The 13,165-nt window shown below is 44.1% G+C and overlaps 1 protein-coding gene across 18 annotated transcripts in view; it reads left to right on the top strand.

Moving 5' to 3' along the window:
• Positions 1-2,652: 2,652 nt before the first annotated feature.
• The window catches only part of epb41a (erythrocyte membrane protein band 4.1a), a 60,250-nt gene continuing 49,737 nt past the window's right edge, over positions 2,653-13,165 (top strand). For 7 of the 18 annotated variants that reach the window (XM_019350938.2, XM_025902241.1, XM_025902240.1 and 4 more), the window contains exon 1: positions 12,018-12,180. The gene's annotated coding sequence lies outside the window, so the exon portion shown is untranslated. Of the gene's footprint in view, positions 2,804-12,011; positions 12,181-13,165 lie in introns of those variants that run through there. The other 11 variants (XM_025902235.1, XM_025902237.1, XM_025902236.1 and 8 more) reach the window with 6 other exon arrangements.

Genomic DNA, 13,165 nt, shown 5'->3' with positions numbered 1-13,165 from the left:
CCTGACGCTCTGGCCGCCTCTTTCGCGTTCGGTGTGTGCGCACCGTAAGACAGAAGACACGACTTAAATACACTCAGAGAACACAGGGAGATTACACGCAGGTGGGGGACACAGCTGGGAGTGATTAACGTGACAAGACAAGGGAGGCAAACTGAAAACACTCACATAAGACGCAGACCTTCACAATAAAACAGGAAACACATACACGCAATGACACAACACACAAACTTCACACAGACTGGAGAACACAGAACATAGGAACATGAAACGTGAACAAGGAACGTACAAGAAACCCAAAATAAACAAAACCACAGAATAAACATGGAGTCGCAGACTCCGGATCATGACACACAGCCTGTCCACCACGCCCTACCTCCACCCTGTCTGGAGGTTAACTGTGCTGTTAACACTCATGGACACTTACACTGTACTTATTTATACATTACAGCAGAGGTTCCCAAAGTGTGGGGCCCGCCCCCTAGGGGGGGGGCGCGGTATGAAAAAAAAAAGAAAGCTTGGACACTGCTAGCATTATGCAGTGTTGCCAACTTAGCGACTTTGTCGCTATATTTAGCGAGTTTTCAGACCCCCTAGCGACTTTTTTTCTAAAGAAAGTCGCTAAAAAAAGACGTGAAAGCGCATATCGCTTTTACTCTCAACAAGCAGCGGGTGCTGTAACGCAGGCAGTTCTTCTTTTACTCTTATGCTGTTTTGTGGATCACAAGGTTTAAAACTACTTATAAACACACACACACAAAGTAACTCCACCAGAGTGCCTATTTCGGGTCACTTTTGCCGGTCCAAGCCCGGGTAAAGGAGCAGGGTTGGAATTGTGACATTAAAAAAAACAATAATTGCTAAAAGAAATTTAATTTTTAGTTCTAAATAAACTCTAAATGCATTTAGGACGTTTTTTACTCACTTTATGTCTCTTCCACGATGTTATTTCTCTCTCCAACAACATAGGTTACAATTACATTAGCATGACCAATTATGCAAATTAGGTGATGACGTCATTTAGCGACTTCTAGCGACTTTTAGGACAGCCAATAGCGATTTTCCTTACTGAGGAGTTGGCAACACTGGCATTATGGACAGGTTTTTGACGAGGCTCCCACACAAACGCAAAGCAGGAGATGAAGCATGGCTGAATATGTTTCCAAACCAACGTCCTTCCAAGCCAAAGACAGGAAAATATGGTGAAGCATGTCTTCCTTTTGGCTTCACCTGCACAAGTGCCGAGGTAGGTCTCCCCTGCAGAATTAGTTTCCCTGCGTCGGGAGCAGCGCTGGGCTCTCCAAATCACAGACAAACAGGATCCCACATTCTTGATTTTTAGTTCACAAACACTTCTTGTAATAACTAACTACTCCTGACATTTTGGACATGTTAGCTCTTTATGCAGTAAAGTTACAGCGGGATACAAATAATATCAGGCTGATTCTGCCGTAATTTGTTCCCCCGGTTCAAATCACGGACTAACAGTATCCCACAGCTGTTTATGTTTTTGAAACCATTTTGCACAGAGAGGCATTTTTTTGTTTTAAATAATCTCCGTTTTCGGTGAATCGCAACACCGTTTACGTGTTGACGAAAAGCCCAAACGCATAGAAACAGCTGCGTTTTCAAAAATACCCGTGTAGGTGTGGACGTAGCGTAAAAGAGTTAGTAGTATATTTTATTACTACCTGTAATTTATTGCCGTTTACTTGTATTTGCGTAATTGTTTACTAAATGTTTGAGGTGTGAAATAAACCGCAATGGAGTTTGTAAACAAAATATGTGTGTGTGTGTTTGGAGGATGTGTTTGTTTTACATTTTTCTTGTAAAACAAAGGGGGGCCTGGCAAAAAAAAAGTTTGGGAACCACTGCATTACAGTATGATACAACCAACATTCTTACCTCTATTTATATAACTGTAGAGTAGCAACAGGCATTCCTACCCCTTACTCAATGTGCAATACCACTGATCACATCACACCTTATACTGCACTGATCCTACTCCTTACACTGTACCTGCAGATATATTTATATTTTGTTTCTGTATATAACGTTATAATCTCATTCTCCTATCCAAAGAAAGCTGAATGTAAAAACCTACAGCTTCAAATGGAGACATGCCAAACTGTGTTTTATTGCTGCTATCTTATTTTTTTTCTTTGCTACATAATTCCATAGATGTTGCTTTATATATTTGATGTCTTCAGTTTGTATCTATAATGTGGAAAGTAGTAAAAACGAGAAGGTATGTACAGACCTTTGACTGCATGTATTTAACAAAGTATGAAGAACACATTTGCATATATCAGGTAATAAAAAGCATGTTATACTCCTCACATCACATCACACACACACACACACACACGCGCGCGCATATTCGTTTTGCATCAAAGTATAATTTATAATAGAACAAGAGGAAATACAAAAATACAAAATTTCAGCTCTGTTAACACATTCCCTCTGTGTGTGTGTGTGTGTGTGTGTGTGTGTGTGTGTGTGTGTGTGTGTGTGTGTATGCGCACTATCACCTGCCCACTGTCTTTGCTTATGTCGTACCTGTACAGTGGGGTACCTCCATATCAGAGTCTGTGTTCATGTTTCCGGTCTAACTTCCATGTGACGCATTCTCCGTGCCGGGGCGGCTCCTCCTCCACGGCTCCGCGGTGCTCTGCTAGTCGGCTGGTGTTGGTGTGAGCTGCAGGTGACGCTGGTGTAATATTAGCAGGAGTACAGCCGGCAGAGGTGGATGGAAGATCCCGGATCTGTGAGCAGAGAAGAGGAGCAGACATTGGCCGGCTGTCAGGTGCTGTAGCTTGCTGTGCATCGCTGCAGCGCACTGTGAATGTGTGCTGCAGCAGAATGGAGAACGCGTGGGCATTTAGGAGTGCTGATCATCTGCATACATTGCATACATATGCATGTTAAAATATATCAGTATTTCATATATATTTAAATATTGTGTGTGTGTCCATATTCTGTTTATCCACACATAACAACACCATGGTGTAGTGAACGAGGATTTCAGTATTCTTAAAGAGCTGCTTGGTGTTAACCCATTTGATGATTAGCATCTCTTCATGATTATGAATTATTCATGTGTTCTGGTAATTCAAGCCTGCACATATTTACTTAAAGACAGCTGACTTAAACACACACACACACACGAGCAGCAGACAGCAGATGAGTAATGCTGAAAGTAGTTTTCTGTGTAGTGTACAGACACTCCCGCAGCCTGTCACCCACACAGCTATGTCAGCCCCTCCAGCATAGCTCTCCCTCCTTAATGCTCCTGCAGTACATGTGCACAGACACTATAGAGGTGAACACTTTCACAACAGCAACACTGTGAGCAACAGTGAGGATAAATACTACTGAACTGGACTGAAGCTGCTGGGACTCAGGAGGTGCTCTGTTCCCCAGCCATACATCCAAGTGTTCTTGTAGTAAATAGTGAATCCCAGTGGATCTGTGAAAGTGTGAGTGTGTGGTAGGTAGTGTTTAATATAGAGTAAAGACCTGAGATGTGTTTGGGGCCTGGATCATGGAGGCCAGCGTGCTTTTAGACCACGTGGGAGAATGGGAAACTGTACCAGAATGCTGCTAACAGTCTCATGTCACCCTGTGACCAGCATCGCTTTACTGGTTCCCAGCTGCAATCAGGAACCAGTGTGAAATATTAACCGCCTCATACAGAGCATGTGATATGTTTTGTAATTAGTCTGAGGCCTAATTGTACTTAAAACACGAGAACTGAAGGTAGGTTTGCAGCAGGTTAGGGTGGACAGTGGACAATCAGTCGTCCCACATACATACAGATGGACAGCTCAGAGTCAGAGAGGCTCAGGTGGTTTGGACATGTGGAGAGGAGGAGAAAGGATGATGACGGTGGAGCTGCCAGACAAGAGGAAAAGAGGAAGACCTCAGAGGAGCTTCATGGATGTAGTGAAGGAGGACATGCAGAGGATGCTGGGATCGGAGTATAAGGAAGCAGGTGATGGGAGGAGAGGGAGAAGATCCTTCTTCATCACTCTTCATCTTGCTAACTGAGATGGGATGTAGTAAGCTTCCTGGCTGTCCCTGGTACCCACCTAAATTCCCAGAAGGATCAAGGTTTCCAGGATGGGACATGTGGTCTGTGAAACACTTTGCAGATTCTTTTGATGCATTTCTGTTATCGACACATCAGTTTAGAGCCGGAGCAGGCAATCTTTATAGAGCGGCCACAGGAGTTCAAAAACAAGTTTATAAAGAGATCAAAATTAACACTGAGAAGAACTGAGCGCAGCGTGCTGGTGATATATTACTGGCCCTCCAGTTTTTCATGGAAGCCCTCGGGAAAATGAATTCCCCTTTCCTGGTTTAGATGGACATGTTTAATATGTACTCACTGGGTTTGTATGCATCTCTGATACCTATTCTTTATATACTGTTGTGATTTATTGTGCAGCTTTTGTATAGTTTGGAAAGGTTGAGGCTCAGATAGTGAGCAGGGTCCATAGTTTCTTATAGCAGTGCACTGGTGAAGCATAGCGTTAGTGTTCTCTGTAGAACGTGTTCATGCATGTGTAGAGGCTCCGCCTCACCAACGAGCTTGTAGGAAAGATGCATCAATATTTATTATTTGCTGTTACTCGTGCTTATGTTGGTTGTTGCCGTGGTTTCCCTGCTGTCTTGTTTTCTTTTTGCTGTTTTTTTCAGCAGGTGTTGAAGCAGACTTTCGGGGTCTTTTCTCTTTATCCCTCTTCTCCTCTGTTCTCCTCTCCTTCTGTTAACTCTCTTGCCAGCTTCTCTTTCCTTCTTCTTTCTCTTTCTTGTCTCCCAGTCCTGTCCGGTCTGATTGTCATAACTTGTCATAAAACTCGAATAAATGACAATCATGTGGACCAGTATCTGCATTATTTTTCACACAATAATTCTGATTTCTGCAGACAGGACAGGCAAAAATAAAAAAAGGTGCATCCAAAGCTGTGTCACTGTGAGCAGTGTGTGTTTTGTTTGTTGCAGGGCTGGTGTGTGTCTTTGTGTTACTGTGCACTGTTGAGCCTCTGGGTTTACTGAAAGCAGCGATTACCACACTTGAGCTGAGGCGCACCGTTGAATTGTCAGAACCACACTACCAGAGGTACCTGTTTGAACACATGTCTACGTCTGTGCCTCATGTTCAGATGTTACTAAAAGGATTTGCTTCCATCTGCAGTGAAACTGCTCCTTAAGTGAAATCAGGTGATTTGCAGACTCTTGGCAAACGGAGGCATGCAGCTATCATGTTCCACCTCAGCCAGCTACACAATTCAAATTCTACTTTCATGCATCTGCACTGACAATCTTCTTATATATATATACATGCATGAAATATAACCCCGCTGTTCAATTTTAAGAGCTTTGGTCTTCAGAGTCTCTCTTCTACGTAAAGTGTAGTGGCTGTGTTGTTGGTGGTGTTTCAAAGCTGCCATGTGTCCAGCAGAGTGCAGCAGAGAGGAGAGGATGACTAATGGATGACCAGGTGGTCTCTGACTACGGATGGATTATCATCATGTCTGCATGCTGATCTAGTGGAGGAAAGATGGCACAGGGCTTAATCGGAGCAAGTCTCAGGCAGTCGTCACGACACATATTCGACGCGTCAGCCTGTTGATGATATGTTGTAGTCTGATGGTAACGACAATGACAATGTCAGTCTGGTTATCTAAGAGTGGAGCAAGCAGCTGTCAGGGCAATCCCTGCCAACAGGGAACTACTCTTTGTTTAAAAAAGAGTCACCTAAGTCATCAGCACGGCACTTAGTTGGCTCCCCAGTGACACACCCGCCATGTCTGAAACATCGCCGATGAAAGGATTTACAAAGAGTAAATGGAAGGATGTTGTCAAATTGTTACTGAGCTCTGTCAATTTAAAAAGGTCACAGAATAAGAAAATAAGTAAAGTTGATACAAATCAGGCTTTGACCATTTTTCCCTGTTCATTTGAAATTTGGATATGTAAATCACACAGTGTTGTCCCCGTATGATTCTGTAGCAGAATAAGGATGCGCTGGCCATTAAGATGACTCTGGATCACTTAATGATCTGTTACTCCAGTGGTTCCCAAACTTTGTTTTGCCAGGCCCCCCTTTGTTTTACAAGAAAAATGTCCCCCCCCCCCACAAACACATCCTCCAACCACACACACACATATTTTGTTTACAAACTCCATTGCGGTTTATTTCACACCTCAAACATTTAGTAAACAATTACGCAAATACAAGTAAACGGCAATAAATTACAGGTAGTAATAAAATATACTACTAACTCTTTTACGCTACGTCCACACCTACACGGGTATTTTTGAAAACGCAGCTGTTTCTATGCGTTTGGGCTTTTCGTCAACACGTAAACAGTGTTGCGATTCACCGAAAACGGAGATTATTTAAAACAAAAAAATGTCTCTCTGTGCAAAATGGGTTCAAAAACATAAACAGCTGTGGGATACTGTTAGTCCGTGATTTGAACCGGGGGAACAAATTACGCCAGGATCAGCCTGATATTATTTGTATCCCGCTGTAACTTTACTGCATAAAGAGCTAACATGTCCAAAATGTCAGGAGTAGTTAGTTATTACAAGAAGTGTTTGTGAACCAAAAATCAAGAATGTGGGATCCTGTTTGTCCGTGATTTGGAGAGCCCAGCGCTGCTCCCGACGCAGGGAAACTAATTCTGCAGGGGAGACCTACCTTGGCACTTGTGCAGGTGAAGCCAAAGGGAAGATATGCTTCACCATATTTTCCTGTCTTTGGCTTGGAAGGACGTTGGTTTGGAAACATATTCAGCCATGCTTCATCTCCTGCTTTGCGTTTGTGTGGGAGCCCCGTCAAAAACCTGTCCATAATGCTAGCAGTGTCCAAGCTTTCTCTTTTTTTTTCTTTTCATACCGCGCCCCCCTGCAATGGCTCTGCGCCCCCCCTAGGGGGCGGGCCCCACACTTTGGGAACCTCTGTGTTACTCGTACCCCTCTGTGCTCACTGTGATACTGCGATGACCAGGTTGTAGCTGTGGTTGTGCGAGCAGAAAAGTTGGGAGGTAATTAAAGAGCACACGCTCAGCTAGACAGCACGTAGCACAGATGTGAGGGAGGGAGAGCAGAAGCCTGTTCAGCACCACTTTGTTCACACAGAGGAAATGTAATTTATTACCCCCACCTTCATCACAGCAGAGGCACTAGAGCCAAAAACAAGATGGGCTGCTTTGGATCGGAGCAAATATACAGTTAGCAGGCAGTGTAATGAGGTTAGCAGGTGCTACAGAGGTATGCAGGACTGGGCAAGGTTCCAAACATAGGCTCCACAGTGCTAGACTGATGTGGATCCATAAGGACACAGGTCCTGTTCAGCACATGTCCTGGTGACCCACTGTTTGTCTCTGATTTCAAACTCTTACATTATTGTTATTCCTGTTTTTGGTTGTCTTTACTTCTAAGTTCTCAGTGATCTTTGTTCTTCCTCCCTCAGAGTTTAGTCTCTGTTCCCGGGTCCCATGTTTCATGTCTCTATGTTCCCTATGTCTCCACAGTCACTGTGTTAAGTGTCTCGTCCTGTGTGCAGTCTTTTCAGTTTTGCTTCCTCCCAGTCTCGTTATTTGTGATTACTCCCTCCTGTATAAGCCCTGTTTGTCCCTCTGCCCGTCGTCGCGTCGTACCCTCTCAGTGCTGTGTGTTATCGCCGTGCTCCCCGTTTTCCAGTTTGTTCGTTTTGAGTTCCTAACTTCCAGTTTAAGGTTTTGTGTTTTCACTTTGTCAGTTCTACCTTTTGTTTGAGTCCTGCGTTTGGGTCCTCATCCTGCCTGCCATGACATGTCCAACTGAAGAAAAGCAAAACTGATTTGTTCTAATTATGTTTATGATTTAAATGTTTCTCACTGATCTTCTTATCCACGTCTCCCCTGAACCTTCTGTGGAGGAGACATTAGTTTCTATAACTGTTGATACACTGATTTGGGGTACAGTTATTACCATGACTACACAGTCCTTGTCTCGTTTAGGAGCATGAGGGACATGTTGTAAATCCCTCTGAAGCAAATTTGGTATGTGTGACATTGAGCTGGATAGATTTCATTTGCATATATAATTAATCATTTTTAGGTGTTTGTGAAGGACACACACTATTTCCTAATGATCCTCATCCTCATCATCAAGAAAACAAGTAATGATGTTTACAGTTTAACAACAAACCTTTAAAGACTCTCCTTCTGAGTGCTATTAGAAAGTTAACAATCAAACTGCAAGATTTTTTCAAACGGCCATTTTATGCCAGCAGACACTTATTTTTTAATTGTTCATAATGAGTCTTTTATTGGTGGATACAGAGACGTAATGTCTGTGAAGGTTCTCAGTCACCCAGGTCATCATAGTCTGAGGAGCTTGGAAAGAAAAGCATCTGGACTTCTTTAAGTTTCTTGAAGACGTTTCATCCGAAAAGCTTCAGTTCAAAGAGCGACTGGTGGAGAGTCCCTAAGGCTACGTCCACACTAATACGTTTTCATTTGAAAATGCATCTTTTTCTCTCCGTTTTGGCCTCCCGTACACACTGAGACGGTGTTTTTGGTCAAGGAAAGCGGATACATTTAAAAACGCCGTTTTCGCGTTGCAGTGCGGAGCCTTTTTGAAAACGATGACACATTTTAGTCATGTGACCAACTAAACCAAGATAGCGGAGGGCATTATACAGCAGTTGTTTTGACAGCCCTATTAAAGATTAATATCAGTCTGTACGTGCTCCAGATAGCTTTTCTTCATATTCTTTAATTCTCACTCGCTTTTGCAACTTTGTACTTTTGTGTTACTCGCAGCAACAACTCCACCTCATTGTCAGTCCATTTAAAAAACTCGGTGCTTTTCTTCAACAATCTGTTTCAAAGAGCCGGAAAGTAAATAAGCGGCAGACAGAAATGAGGCAGGTCGAATCGTCTCGCGCTTCACGCATGTGCAGGACTGGAACGTAAGCGTTTTCGGCCATTTCAATGTGGACGCACAACTCTGTGAAAACAACTGAAAACGATACTGTGGATGCGGAGCGTTTTCAGACGAAAATGCTGTTTTCAAATCTATCAGGGCTAGTGTGGATGTAGCCTAGGAGGGTCATGGACCTCCTATTGATCCTCTACATAATCACACAAGCCAAGGTGTAAAAACAGGTGTGAGCCAAAATCAGCCAAGGTTTCAGGTGAACCTCCTCTTTGACTCCCACCACCCTCTGGAACACAAACTAAGTCACATGATAGGGCGGGGCTAGGTTTTACAATGAGTTCACCCGAAACCTTGGCTGATTGTGACCTACACCCGTTTTCACACCTTGGCTCATGTGATTAGGTAGAGGATCAATAGAACTGAAGAAGCTTCTCGGATGAAACGTCTTCAAGAAACTGAAAGCAGTCCAGGCGCTTTTCTTTCCGAGCTCCTTAGATAAAGATGTATTCTTGTTTAGTCAGTTTATTGTTGTGCGTATCTAATGTGAAAGTACCACTTGAATTAACTGTGTATTTTAAGATTTCATCTTCTTGTGTTATTCTTTTCGATTGCTTTTCCAAAGGACACTTTTTATCATGCTCCCAGGCTGGTGTACACACACTGCACACAGCAAACTACAGACACTGCTTATGCCACAGAAATGTTTGGTGTAGGTGATGATACACAGCAGGGATGGTTTGGATGGCTAGTCTATGGGATCGCCTCTGGGGAGCTGCTGTGCTTCATGCTGACGCTTCACCTCAGCAGACAGTCTGGCTTAGCACCTGCTCCTGTGTGGAAGGGGGTTGGAGGATGCAAGTGAAGGAGGAGGGGGTTGCAACGGTGGCCTTTTGTAAAGTGATGGGGGAAGGAGCGTCTCTGTGAATGCGAGAACAGATCTAATTGTAAAGAGTGCCGATGTGAGAAGCAGTGTGGTGAAAAGACCAGTGCTCAGACAAAAGCACACGAGGTGGCTTAGATATGGCAATTATAACCACATTGCTGTATCTATGGGGGCGTGTCTCACAGCTTACTTGGTACGCTCTTCCTTTGTGCCGACTCAGGCGGCATGTTTGTCCTTTTACTGAAATACATTTTAAAGACATGTTTCATTTTAAGAACTTTCAAAAGAAGCACAAAGAGCTGACTGTAAACTGGTACCACAAATAAATCTGAACTAAAATGAAGTGAAATGGCCTTTTATGACTTATAGGACGTGGCAGGGCTGTGGTCTCTGGCTCCGCTGCACGGGCCAGGTGGAGGGAATTTGGCTGACCAACTCTCTGCCTTTTTTAGTGATGCTGGGGACCAGCGGAGGGAGGTGTGCGTGTGAGGGCACAGCTGCAAGCTGCCCTGGGAAACACAAGGTGCCGAACAGGAAGCTCGGTGGTCGAGGTGGCGAGGAGGAAGAATCATGTGTGTGCAAAATCTGTACAATAAAGACAATTTAACTGAACGCTGTGTGGGTCTGTGGTGTTCACATAGAACAATCATCAAGAAATACAATAATATTCCACATTGTAGCTTAAAAAGTCCCGTGTGTAAAAACACAAATGTGTAAACTGGATCTGTCCCACAGACACTATCACTGCATACCAAAAACATCATATTCCAAACATTGTTCATGTAGCTACAGTAGCACGTTTCTTTATAAAGAGAGATATTTGAAGGATTTTGGAAAAGTTAAAGCTTTCCTCTACACGTAAAATAAATTTTTACCTGATCTAGTCTGACTGATGCTGACTGATAACTGCTGCTGTCTGTTTGCTGTAGCTCCTGTACATACACGTGTGTCAGAGGTCTCTGGTTCCTGGCATCATGCAGCGCACCAATAATTCTGCTTTGGGGGGAAAGTGTGAATAAGCACGTTTGCGCTCTTCCTCAGAGGATCTAAAAGCTCATTCACGAGCTCCTCTAGCTGTAATATAATGGCTGCTCGGATCACAGAATCTTGTTTCACATGAGATTGTGTGATTGTTGGCCTATTACAGCCAGTTATATAACAGCGAGTGTCCAGATACATGTGAGATCCTTTCTGCATGCCACACGAGCTGTCCAATGCAGGCTGCTTTCATTTTCATCAGAAAGACAAAATCAACCTTGTACATCATTTCCGCTCATTTCTAGCTGCTACTGTTTCCAGTGGCTCACTGATGATGGATGCACTGATTTCATGGCGGGGACCCTTGGTTACTGATGGTGGCGCTCTGCCAGGAGCAGCAGCTTCCTGAGCTCTGATTGGTGAACGCTGCAGTCTGCTCCGCTAGCATTGGCTACTTGTACATATACACTGGTCTCATTACATTCAAAACTCCACCCTTCTGTAGAAGGAAGGGGGTGGCAGAGGGTGTAGCGTGGGCCATGTTGTCCCTCATTGTTGTCTTACAGGCTGGCTTTCTCTTTAGCTACTTTGTTGTTTCTAAGCTGCAGTGGCATTGTTTCTGCATTTACTTGGATGTAGCTCAGGAGGTCGAGCAGGTCATCTACTAATCACAAGCTTGGTGGCTGTCCGGTCTGCATGTCAGATATCCTTAGCAACATACTCATACCACGTTGCTCTCTGAAGCAGAATGTAGAACAGAATGCCTTTTACTGTCACTATACACACAGTGAGATACAGAGCAGCTCCTACTCAGTGCAGACATATGAACAGTATTCAAAATTTTAAGTGTACGAATATACAAATCAGGAGAAATAAATAAATAGTCTTATATGTTTACAGTGTGGTTTATTGCACAGTGGTGATGGTAGTTTAGAATATGAACGTGTGCTTATGAAAGAAAGCACTTCAGTAAAGAAAGTGCTCGTATGAATGGCTGGGTGTTGTATAAAGTGCTATATAAGAATGCCCAGAGAATACAGCAGGTCCTAGAACTGACTGAATATATTAAAGCTGTTGAATACTGCTGTATGTGGACAGGGTAGGGTCTGCCTTACGATGAGGCGGCTGTTGTTGTGATCGGGCGCTGACATGAGAACGAAGCGGTCCTTACATGCACCTCTAGCCTGCACGTACCGCTGTCTGTCAGACAACGCTCAGGGCAAAGGGCCAACTGGCGCCTGGTACCCAAACACTTTGTTAAAGCCGCTTGATAACGCTGATGAATGAGCGCTCTCTCTAACTGATGCCTGTGAGGACTAGTGCACGCTGACACCGCTTTCAAACAGGACCTGTTCTTTCGGCGGATGCTCTGAGGTGAGCGGGTGAGTGATCGTCGGCATCACACGAGCTGCTCACGCACACATTCAGCGCCATTTGCAGACAGGTACACCTACCGCCCCTTTTATTGTCCCCACGCTCAGCGCCGGGCTGTAGTGTTGACTGAGTCACGGCAGCAAAATGCAGGAAAACAGGTCAGAAAAACAGTGTTAGTGGAGTTTGGATGATTTCTGCATGGTAGAAGGTCGTGTCTGATGATAAAGCGATGATGTAACAGCATGAGCGGATGCACTGCTTCTTTATCTGTGACCACCGCAATCCGCACATTCGTGTTACACAACCAGCGCACCAAGAGTTGCTTCTGTTTCATGCTTTCATACACTATGAACATGAACAGCACCGCGCTCTGGTACCCAGGCCTGCAGCGCTCACAGCAGAGCGCACCATCATCATCATCATCATGAGGACTGGACTCTTTAATTATTGTCCGGTGAGACGGAGAAAAGTTCTTCACGTCAGTTCAAGCGCAGCAGAAGAAAGCAACGAGGTGTGGATGCTCTCGGTGGTTTCATAGCACTGCTGTCTGCTACGTGCTGCCAGATTGATTATTGTCACAGCACATCAGACACATCTCACTGCTACCTCATATTCATTCAATTGTTCCAAGTCAGACACTAAAATGAGGCATTTCAGCAGGCAAACGACGGAATAAACACTATACACATCCGCAGACTGTTTTTATTGTATCTCGCCGCAGTTTTGATGCGTTATATACGCCTTCAAATATTTCACTGTCAAAGAAGCAAAGTGTGACTGTTGAACCTGTTCAACTGCTCGTTATCACAAATATCTAACTCAGCTGTTCAATGCGTAGACATGTTCAAACTGAGCGTCAGTATCGTGGTGCCAACAGTAACTCAGATAACACTCATAATAACCACGGTGCGCACAAAGCTTCAAACCGGGATGCAGATGGGTGACAGCAGCAGAGGCATGCACAAGGTGCTGATCTAAGACCGGAGAGCCGAG

The sequence above is a fragment of the Oreochromis niloticus genome, linkage group LG22, assembly GCF_001858045.2.
Source record: "Oreochromis niloticus isolate F11D_XX linkage group LG22, O_niloticus_UMD_NMBU, whole genome shotgun sequence".
Classification (NCBI taxonomy): Eukaryota; Metazoa; Chordata; class Actinopteri; order Cichliformes; family Cichlidae; genus Oreochromis; species Oreochromis niloticus.
This window is presented reverse-complemented; position numbering and strand designations above follow the sequence as displayed.